This window comes from Teleopsis dalmanni, chromosome 2 (genome assembly GCF_002237135.1).
Source record: "Teleopsis dalmanni isolate 2A chromosome 2, ASM223713v2, whole genome shotgun sequence".
NCBI classification, from domain to species: domain Eukaryota; kingdom Metazoa; phylum Arthropoda; class Insecta; order Diptera; family Diopsidae; genus Teleopsis; species Teleopsis dalmanni.
In genome coordinates, this window is record NC_051847.1 from 105,219,972 (window position 1) to 105,232,765 (window position 12,794).

General features: G+C 28.4%; 1 protein-coding gene across 3 annotated transcripts in view; it reads right to left on the minus strand.

Annotated features, from left to right (window-relative positions):
- Positions 1-12,117, minus strand: part of LOC119675082 (zinc finger protein 2) — a 92,093-nt gene extending 79,976 nt beyond the window's left edge. For all 3 annotated transcript variants that reach the window (XM_038086269.1, XM_038086268.1, XM_038086270.1), the window contains exon 1: positions 11,948-12,117. The gene's annotated coding sequence lies outside the window, so the exon portion shown is untranslated. The remainder of the gene's footprint in view (positions 1-11,947) is intronic.
- Between the last annotated feature and the right edge of the window lie 677 nt (positions 12,118-12,794).

Below are 12,794 nucleotides of genomic sequence, written 5' to 3' on the forward strand. Positions count from 1 at the left end.
CAATGATTGACTGCCAGCTGAACGAAAGTCTCAGCAAACATGTATACATTGAAGCAGCATTTAACGCGGAGTTGGGTTCTTATATATTTTATTGAGATTCCCCTATTCGCAATATACAATAACTTGTAAGTTTTCAGCTCTCCAAAATTATTCACAACCGTACATATTTTGGGATTGCTTGTTTTCCGCACCGGAATACGGCAAGGGAACAGCAATCACAACAAAGCAAAGCAAAACGAAACGAACTTAATGCAAAAAGTGATCATAATTAGAATGATTTGCCAATTTGCGATGATAATTTTACAAATAATTAACTTTTGGCCGTAATTATTAAAATAAAGTCTCTAGCGAAATAATTTTAATTACTTTAATTACGAACCAGATTCGTAGATTCTTTGTGTAGTTTGTGCTGCATGAACTTAATTATAAATCCTAATAAATTACCACTTTGTATCTGGTGGCGGTATCATTAATGAGCAGGAAGAAGTACCACAGAGGAAACAATATGGGAACAAACATCGTCATGTAGACATGTAAGTATGTATGTGTATGCACATATTACTCTACCGTAATCAAAAGAATTGGAAATCACTTTAATATTATATGGCATAAAGCATGTTTGTTCTATCGGAACAAAACTACATAGGAATAATATAATAGTCGGCGTAAACAGGACAATGTGCATTTCTATATTATATGAGTTTTGTTTTAAGTTAACTTTAAATGTGAGTATTTTAGTAGTGGAACACACCAAACAATGTCCAGTTTCTTGCTTAATTTCTAAGCAATGCAGATATTTTTATTCACCTACATTTTATATAGCCAACTTGCAACATGCAACTTGCAGAGTGCTCAATGCTGAAGTGTAAAATATATAAGACCAGTGTTAATAAAAAATGGTTACGTATACTTTAACTAAGTAAATCCAAAAAAATCTGTGTAATATTCAATTATGATTAAGCAATAGGACTCTACAAATTTGTGATAGCATAAAACTTTATTTAGTAACGTGGAAGACACAAATTTGTTCCCGTGTTTCGATATCTAAACTCAGTTTTTCATGTCGAGTCCCTGCTTTAAATAACTTTTTTAACAAATTATAAGAATATTTCAATACACAATTCTTAATCGCTCTTTCTGTTTGTTTTTACTTATAGTTATTTCTTTAAATAAATCATTCTACATATATTGAAAATTACTTCTATATAGCGCCAGTCTTCACAACTAATTCCATGAGCTTGTTACATTGTGCAACGTTTTTGATATTCGGGAAAATCTTTTAAAATGCGAACCCCTAAAAATCACACTATCTCTATAGTCTTGGCTTAAGCGTTTTTTTTTTGGTTATTTACTCTTTAGGGCATACACAAAAGCAAGTAATTCTGAACGTAACTAACATCAATAATTCAGAAACACTACTTGTTGTAAGGTGAATATGTTACCTTACGTTGGTTCTGGAAGTGGATACGATGTGCCTATGATGATCTATAAAATCGTTTGGTATAGTTCATAAAGCGCCTATGATTTTCGATGTTCTTTTAAAATTTAATATCTTCTTACTCTACTGAGAAGGTATTGTAAAGCAATAAAACATTAAAAAATTAATCAAAGGGAGTACTTATTTATTTCCAAAATATTATTTTAGTATTTTTTATTAATCGTATTTTTGCAGGTGTGGTCTCATAGCTATTTCAGATTATAATTATTTCAATTTAGTTATGTTAAATATTGGGGTTATTGCTGTTTGTTTATATATCTAAAATGTTGGGTATTGACCTATGCAATTTTGTCAAAAATTTGAATTCTAACTCTTAATCCTGTCAACTGTAGAATTAAATTTTTAAAACTTCTGAAGGTGATCATCCATAATATATAAGAATTCATAGACACTTTGAGTTAAATGTGTAAACCTTTAAAATATAAAACGATGCATATCTATAACTTGTGTGAGTAGGTAATAAGATTCCCGAGTTTTATTTTAACTCTCCATCACCACTATAGAGCTAACAGTCTCTAAGTTACTTAGAATATACATACATAGGTATGTTCATAAAATGTGTAAGTATAAGAAAGTTTGATTTTAACCTGATTTAAGATTATTTTTAGAATCGCAAGATATATTTAAAATCTGTGTTTGCAGTGTCTCCGATATAGAATATACGTACCACTATGTTTTAAATTTTTGGCGTTTTTGTACAATACAATGAACCTTACAGTCTTTTCAAGCAGGCGTGTTAAACCGGTTTAATTCCGTGGAGCAGATTTAAGGATTTTTACATGAAATATGCTTAGCCAAGGTTTATTTAAAAAGAGGCATTGGTGCTTCATCTTAATTATAAGTGCTGTTTTCATTTATACTGTTTTAGCTAAGTTGAAATATTCTGATTACAGAACGACCTCAAAGATTGCAACTAATAGAATTTGAGGGTGTTGCAATAATCGAGTTCAATTTATTTAGTGCATCTAAAATTTTTAAATCAATTAGAAAGACATTAACACAAAGTTTATTAGAAAATAATATGAATACTTATTTTTTTTTATAATAACATAATTGAAGTCATATTTTATGATAATAACAAATTATTATTTCAGCTTTCTTTTTATTGCAATTAATATGTATTTCAACTGCGTTATTTTGTAGTTCTTTAAGTATTAAAATTTTAGTAAGAGGGCTGGAATTTTCCTCAGCCCATTGCATGCGTATGCTAAGTGTATGCGATAATAATTATAATTATTCGATAATATTAGCTCTTATTTGATGTGACAGTATGTTGTCGTCATGAGTCCTCTGTCCGTTATTTTATTTTATGGTTTGAAACTTCCTTTGATGGAATTTTTTTCCTTGCATTAGCCAAAAGACAAACAGCACCACGTAAATTATATGCTTTATGTTGCAACAGGCTTTTTTTATAGAAAACCTATGTACACTGAGAGTATAATCGCGAATTTTTATAATTGAGTATAGGGGAGCAAATAAATACACAAATAAATACAACTGATAAATAAAATATTAAGAATGCAAGAGAGTAAAATAATTAGCAGAAGTTGTATTTTTCGCTGTAGTCAATTTTCAAAGTTGCAATATCAAAGGTAATACAGAGAAAATTTAAGAGGTTGCAATAACCGAGGAGTTGCGATATTCGCAATCTTCGAGGTCGTACTGTACACTTTGAAAGTTATGAATTAACTATTGGAAGTCTTTGAAAGTGACAGTGAAAAAATTTTTATTGATGGAAATTTTGATATACTTTTTATTAACGATTTTATTTTCTTGATTTTGCTCATATTAGAATTCGTTAAAAACAAATCTTAGCCTTTAATTTTCAAATATAAACTCTGAAGTTTTTAAAGTCAACATTATGGCTTTAAATGTCTGAAATAAAAATTTTGATAAATCCTAAAAATTAATTGTCAACATATTTAAGTCGGGTAAAATGAAAACTCCGAAATTTGAGAATTAAAGTCTGAATTTTGATTTCCTTGAAGTTAGTTTCTTATCTATCGAAGTATAAGAAATGAACGTTTCATATGGCAATAAAATAATAATAAAATTTCAACTGATTTTGAAATTTTGATCTGATTTATTAAAAATATTTTTACAAATCCGACCGATGCAATACAACTAAAAAATATAATATTTTCAATGTTCTCAACATCAATAAGCGACAAATAATTTTAATTATCGTGATTATTACATAGAAATATAAACATTTATTTAACCAGTTAACATGTACAATGAACCGCCAGTACAAAGCAACAGCCAATTAAATCTTCCACAGATTGCAAAAACAAAACGAGTACCCTGTGTACCCTTTGCCTCTGCAACTACAAGTTTATTTACTTGTTTCACCAATTAACTTTCAGCTTTAGTAGCAAAGGCATGTGCTAGCTGCATTTGTAAATAACTTTTACACTCTTAGTTAATTAATTAAGGCAGCGCTCAATCTCCAACTCATTGCTCAAACTCACACACACACTTACATACATACACATGCATACATACATACACACGCATACACACTGGCAAACCCCTGACATGAATAATGAGTAACGTACAAACTTATGCGGTGTGGCTGTTTTACTTTAATTGTGTTTGGTGCAATAGTCAGGAATGCTCTCCTCACCATGAATTCTTTATTCTCTTTCAAAGTTCGTAATAATTAACACCCCCAATGGCAAAATTTGGTTTGTCTAACAATGGTATTTAATTGCTTACAATCTACGTTTTCCCTTTTGCATGCTTGGATTTAAATGGAGAGCAGACACTGAGCACTGCAACTTTAGGATGTTGATTGGTTCATTTCCTAATCGTTGTATTGTTCGTCGGCTTGTGTACAAATACTCGCATTTGCGCAAATTATTTTTAACTAACATATAAGATTCTCATGCGCTCCAATTACTGCCGAAGAGACACATATTTTAGAATTTCTGCACTTATATGTACATATGTATATACTCGAACGTTATATTATAATCACTCTACTCATAGTTTATTTACTTAAACATTTCAAATAGCTGCTAATGAAATGTATTCATACATTAATATACATGTATGCATATGTATGTACATAACTGAAAACAGATATACATATGTATTGGATAATTAATAATAATAAACAAATATAATATTTAGTTGCAATGTTGTTTCGTATGAGAGATATATATTAGAGGATTACTCTGGAATGGCCACCAAAATCATATTTAAAGTATTTTATTACAGTCGCGAGATATATTTATCCAATTTTTAAAATCATTATGACCAGAGCATGTGGAACTCTTAAAAAAAAAAAGTAGAGACTCAGACAAAAACCTAACAAGAAAAATATATTAAAATATTTTCATATTTATTAATAATACTAAGCGTTTTACTGAAAAGTCAAGGACTTGTTAAGAAAAACTAAAAAAATATAGTTATTTATCTGTATATGTTACATTTAATCTATTATGTTGAGGCTAGTTGAGTCAGTGCACCTCTCTAGTAACTGCGAGGTTTCTTCAAAACCCCTCTTTTCGCCTTGACTAAGCAATAATTGACCTCAGATCTGCATACCTCTCCGAGGAGCCTGTAACCATTCTGAGATTTGATAACGCGGTGTTAGTAAGTCTGTCAGATTTCGCAAATAATTTCAGGGCTCTATACTTTATGTATTTTTTGATGGGATCAATCTTGAGGTCCCTGAGGATGTCATTCGCCCTAATGTACCAAGCAACTTTGAAAAGTCTTCTCAGAGCCTGACTTTGTGCAATTTCTAGCTGGTGAATAGTAGTGTTTGAAGCTTTGCTAAACGCTACACAACCATATATAAGTGAGGGACGAATTATTTGGTTATATATCAGTTTCCTGTTCTTAGCGTTGAGACTTTCATTTCTAAATAGTCGTTGGAGGTAATGAAAAATTTTGGCGCAGCTAATTTTTTTCAGTTGAACATATTTAAGCCATGTGAATCGTTTGTCCAACGTGATGCCGAGATATTTAAAGCTATCCTCCCAGTTTATCACCATATCACCCACTCTCACTTTTGACGGATTCTGTCTTCACTTACGCGTTATAAACAGAGCCTTAGTTTTTGCATTATTGATTTTTATTTTCATAATTTGATTTTATTTTATTTCTGAAAATACTCCAGAATGAGGTTTATATGCTCTTAAAGTACCAGAAATGATGAATAACAGAACCTTGGAATACTATTCCCTGTACTCCTTATAAATGATCTTTCAATTTATTGTCTTCAAAAAAGGAAAGATAACTATTTTAAATAAGTTTGCAAACTTCACCACCGGAGCAGTCACAGAGCTATGTATAAAATACATATTTTTCCATATACATATATCATATGTATATTGCATAACATAGAATTAGATAGACACGTATTTTCGACTGGTTTAGGTGGGCGTAACGACAGGAGTAAATTACGTATCATTTAAAACTTCGTAATTATTTACAATAAATGGATATGATATGAAAATATGCCTCATCGATAAAAATTTTTAAAATATATTGGCGCGGCTTATGTCATATCGCTGCTCCTATCGATCTACTTAGGCCTATAGGTCCATATTTTATTTGGCACGGCTTAAATAGAGATATTTACATATATATATTATATACATTTCATATTATTATTTCAAAATGGGAAAGCTTTTGAATCGTTTCTGTACTCAGATTTGTGTAATAATATATATAAGAGCTTGTTGGAACAAGTTCAGCGGTCTGTGGATCTGAGACATCGGATTCTCTATCCTAAATAGTTTGCAATTATTTATAAAAAAAAAAGAATACTTTTAAACACGAAATTTACCAAATTTTTTTTAAATTTATTAAAAGTCATCTGCATTGATGACAAATCATTAAAGTTTTATTTGTGAAAATATTTTATATATAGACGAGTTTTTAAATACAAGTAATATATAGATAAGAAATTGGGTATTTATTCTATGAAATTTTGCAATAAATCATTATATATTAGATAATTACATTATTTGTTTGTATGCAATCAATTATTTAGAACCAAAAAATGAATGAATGAATTAAATAATATTACTTATTATAATTTAGCCTATTAGAAAGATATATTTGGGGCCTTAGTTAATATTTTTTAGTCAGTCTTTACATGTAGTATAGTTTATATAACATTTTAAAGATTGTGTTAATGTACGTATGGAGCTGTATAATAATAAAAGAATGGCAAGAAAATATTATTTAGAGGTGGAGCTCTGAGTTTCGCTTATATTTACCTCTGTACACATATCTATATTCGATTTGATGGCAACGCATTACGACGATGTTTACATATTACTAATGATATGGCAAAGGAAGTAGATAATTGGTCAACACCTAAGGAGTACACCTCACCATAGTAATTAAAAGAAAATTAGGTCTTAATTCAGTGTGAGGGCAACGCCCCAGTTTATTATTTACCAAATCAAATCCGTGCTTAATTACAAAATGTAAATATGTACTCGTAAACATAATTAAAAAACAGAGGCGACAGACGGGAATATTTCATGTGGAATACAAACGAGTGGGGGGGAAAAAGAAAAGAAAAAGCTTTTTCATATACTTTTCACGCCTACTTGTTAAATGGTACGTATGTGTATGTATTTGTCAGTAAGAAGAATCTATGCTAAGCATCGCGACTTTATTTACCCTTTGAATACACGTTCCCTAAAAACAAAACACATATTAAAAAATATATATGTTATGACAAAAATGTATAATGGCAACCTAAGCGAATGAAACCGAAACGCAGCATCCCAACTAACGCCAATAAAATGTATATAACAATATATCTACACTAATTTACTCACTCTTTCGCGCACATAGCGAAATATGAGGCAACAGCAAATGAAAATAATGATGCGCTAATTTCATGCAAATAAAATGCGTGCTATTTCTTTTTCTCCTTTAAATTTAGTACAGCGTCGTGCATTTGAGTATGTGATAGTAATAGGTAAATACAGTAAGCTTCGTTTAATTAAAAATATTTCACTCAGCTCACTGAGTGGAGCAATAAACCAAAACACTCAACACACTCAAGAGAACAAAGACTGTTAATGACAACTTTATCTTCTATTGTTTTTTGTTAGTTGAAAAAACATGTACAGTGCAGTGCTTATGGCTTGTGGCTTATGGCAATTGGCAATGTAGGGGAACGTGCATTTATTCCTTATTCGATTTAGTAAATAGTAAATAGTGCTTTAGTATATTATTAAATGTTATTACTCTCCAAATATTTTCTACTTATACATTAGTATGAGTTTTTGATTTATACTCATACTAATTATTTGCCTTAAAACCAAAAAATATAAATTGCAGGAAAAATATAGTTAAAAAATTGTGATTAAGTTTTAAGGAATTTCATCCCCACTAAAATGATATAAATTATGCAATTCATCCGATAACGTAAAAATAATATATAAAATCTTAATATATCAAATAGATTAAAAAAACTTTAAAAAGAGTTTTGTATTGATTAAAAAGTAAGTTAGAGCTAAATTTTAGAAATTAATTTTTATTGAGAATTAGTTTAGAATTTTTATTAATATTTAATTCACATACTTCGATACAGTTTTGGTTTCATATTTACTTTATGACTATTTGTTTAATAGTCTAGGACTAGAATTAACGAACGAATAAAACATGAATAACTGGAAATAAAAATATTCCAGTTATATATGTATTTTATTTTCATATCCCACTAAGCCCAAGTACCAAAACACCATTACGAGGGGAACTTCCAAATATTAAGCGAAGCGAATTGAAATTATAAAAAATCGAATAAAATGTTATGTTATATAACGCCGGTGTAAACATTTATTGTAAATAATGCATGTAGTAGTCGCAAAAGAGCCAACTGTTTCCACTTGAGTTACATAACTGAGGCTCACACCGAACGAATTCTCCGCTACAAATGCTTGCATTTGTACTGAAGGACTCAAGAGTGGCGAGATAGAGTGAGAGAGATTTCACACATCTTATTTGCAAGAAAATACTTTTCGTGGTACATGAAACCGTGCCATGGACAATTTTCTCACCTTAAGTTGGTGTTTCTGACACGACAGCTAAAGTTCCTTTAATTATTGAGCGCGAAATTATTGATAAAATCTTAATTATTATAGCTTAGGATGATATTAAAATTACATTTAATAAAATGTTTTTTCCAAGTAAACTAACGTGCGATCTAGGAATATTTTAATTAAATATAGGGTAAAAATGGAAACTACCCTTTTTTAAAGTGCTCTCCAACTCAAACTTACCATGAAAGAATACAATGAAAATATTTATTATTCAAATAAAATAAAAAGAATTTATCGATTTTTTATTTATTGTAGTTTCATTTACGAAAAAATAGACTTAATGTTTTTAGTGAGTATTATTGACGTAACTAGAGAAATTGTGATTTTACGTATAAATTGTTTACTATATTTTCATAACATAAAAATTGATTCATTTAAATATGTATTTTAAATCCATAAAAGTTTTTTTATTATTATTCAGTATAATGAAAGAATTAACTGTTCTCTTTATGTATTTAAGTGTATAAGCGAATATTTGTTAGAAGCATTCTAATTTACGATATGAACAACAAGATCCCATTACTTTCTAATTAACCAATTGCAAAGCAGCATTTAATACAGCGCTCCATACAAAAAAACACAGCGCTTTTTTTTATTTACTTATATACTACAGTTTAGCCAACTGAAACGTTGTTTGCTTTGTGTCTATTTATCAGTAATTAAAAGCTAAACGCAACCAAATGAGATGAGCTGAGCTGCTTTTTATTCTTATGCTTTGCTATTCTGCTGATTCAAAAACACTTGATTGGTTGTGTGTTGTCTGCCTTTCCCATGTTGTTGTTGTGTTTTTGCTTCCACTATCATACACAGCTACACAGCGAAGTTGTTGTGGTCTTGTTATTTGCTTATAATGAATAAACTGTGTTCTTAGTTGTACACACGCATATACTAAATAAAAGCACTTGCGAGCGTAAATGGATGCTTATGTGTATACTTCTCTGCACTATGCTCGAAACAGCTTAAATGACATTTCTCAACTTAACGATACATAAAGTATATCGTCGTTCATGTAAAACTCAACTAGAATGCTCTTGCTGGCGTTAAGTAAATAATTATTGCCCAAATTATTTTATTCAAAATTATGAAGGAAGTATATACCCAAATTATGATTACAGAAATAACCCAAAGTAATAACGAAAATAATTACTCTAACATGTAAACAATTTCCTCACACATAATTACATATATGGCATTATAAATTAAATAATAGACAAAGTACTAGCGAATCGTCACTAATGGACTTTTTTCGGGATTACGTAGGAATAAACCCATTAAATGGGGATTTAAAGTGTGGCACAGATATGACACATACTATTGACATACCTATCCAATTTTGATGTGTAACTGGGAGAAAAATATATCAAACCAAACATGTTCAAATACGCCAAATAAAAGCGTATGGAATAATTCGATGCAATTGGAATGGTTTTTCTTCAAACTAGTCCTCTTAAAAAGGAATACTGAACGGATATGTTTTCGGACATCAAGTTCTCAAGACAAATTTTTGAAGAACCCCGATTTCAAAAAACTGTGACCTCCAACAACCTTTATATCATCGTTAACAACAGAAATCGTAGCACGTCACTTCGTGGGTAATACCAAGAGAAAAAATAATCAGCGTTTTAAGACCTCTGCGTATTAGAAGTAAAAAGTGGTTGAATCTGAACCAATAACATTTAGCTGAATCAAGGCACAAACAATTAAAAACAAAAGATAACCGCACATGTGTAATTCTGAAACCAATAAACGTCCTGCTTGATCTCAATAAAATTGTGGCTCGCATGAGCCACTGCTGGAATAAATGCATCACTATCCTTCCATTTACTAATCATAGAAAATACTTTGCAAATAAACAACCGAAAATAATGTTATAACTATATTTTGTATATTATTAAATATACGCATATTTTATTAGCTGTTTTAAGATCCATCGGAGCAAATTGTATGTCCCATAATATATTTAGTACCCAAAAATGTTTTCTTCCACAATTTTAAAGTACAACATATATTTAACTATAATTTGCCGATTAGCAGTCTCAAAGCGAAAATTCTAATCACTGATTTCTTGAAGCTTAGGATAATTAAAGAATTACATGTCAACTTCCATCAAAACTGCATTTGTATATATTCACAAGGTTGTTTTCTAACCCTAGAATATAGTCAACCGATTTGAAGCCATGAAGTAGTTATAAATGCGCATCTCTGGTATAATTCCCAACCTCATCAGTTCTTAGGTTTGACAGCACATTTTCTATGAATTCCGCTTAATAAAATACAAAATATGATATATAATATAATATAAAATATGATATAAGATATAATATAAAATATAATACAATATAATATAAGATATAATATAATATAATATAAAATATAATATAAAATGTAATATAATATAATATAATATAATATAATATAATATAATATAATATAATATAATATAATATAATATAATATAATATAATATAATATAATATAATATAATATAATATAATATAATATACAATATAATATAATATAATATAATATATAATATAATATAATATAATATAATATATATTATAATATAATATATATTATAATATAATATAGAATATAATATAATATACAATATAATATAATTTACAATATAATATACAATATAATATATAATATAATATAATATAATAAAATCTTATAATATAATATAAAATAATATATATTATATGGTATGGTATATTATATTATACCATATAAAAAAAGTAGTATAATATAAAAAGTGTTATAATATAATAATAATACGATGTCATACATAAAACAATATTTATAAAGTAATATAATATATAAAATAATATATATAAAGTAATAAAATATATATCATAATATAATGTAATACATAAAATAATGAAATGTAATGTATAATATATAAAATAATATAATATATTATATTATAAATAATAATACTACATTTTATTATAAATATAATAATAATATAATAAATATAATATAATATAAATATAATAATAATATATAATATAATAATAATATAATATAATATAATATAATATAATATAATATAATATAATATAATAATATAATATATAATTATATTCACAAAAACTATGAATGGTTTTATTTAATTAACTTGAAGCTGATTGATTGATGGTCACCGATAGCAAGAGTTAATAGTTGGTCTGGCTGTTTAGTCTTGTTATTGTTATAAGTCTTGTGTTTCTGATAGAGAATTTAGTTTTTTTTGTATAATCTGCGATGTATTCACAATTTTGGAGCCAACTTAAAAAGTCTTTTTTATAACCCAGTATTCCTGGTTCAATAATATTAAGGGTGTAAAAATAATTTGTTATTCTACAAAGGTGAGTCCAAATCTTACCTTCTTTCAATTGTTACTTATTCGGATTACCTCACTTGGATGAGCTTTGAGCACTAAAATATTCTTATTTTTGCTTCACTTCTCAACTGAAATGATCCATTTTTCTATAAGTTGCGTCCGTATTAGAATAGTTCGCAACTAATTATTTTGTACTTTTCGTCTTATATTAATATTCTTCTTATTTAAGTTTTATCTTATTATATATAGGAACTTTATTTTGTTTAACATGTAAGATTACTTAATTAAATTTCACACTCACGGTTATCAGGAACTTTAGAATTACATTTTTGTTTATGTTTGTTTTCAGTTCTGAAATAATATAAATATTGTTTTGTTGAATTTTTAAAAATCTTTATATATGTTGTGCCTAATGTGGCCACTCGGCGGTTAATACTGAACGGCAGAGGAAAAGAGTAAGTCAGATGGCTTTGGAATTGCGTAGAAATAGTAGGTCTCGATCATACGCAGGGTATGCTTTAAGTAGCTCTCTTTTTTAATATGTAATTAATCTGTCACCTTATATCTTTTTATTCAATTTTGTTTAGCAAATTCTCATCTATGAAGCACTTATAAATTATTTTTGTATCCACACAATATATATGATCACTTGAAAATGTTTACCGGGTCCAACACATATGCCTATGAAACTCAGTTTTACATTGAAATTAAATTCGATCCAAAGGGGACTCATCAGCTATCAATATTCCCTGAAAAATGCACTTTTTGACATTGTTTATAAATAAGTCACGTTCTTGCTTTAAAATTATAAAAAATCAGGAAACTGAATAGATCCATAGATATTTAGTTTTGCATGTACGTGTGAACTGGCTCAATAAATAACTGAAGC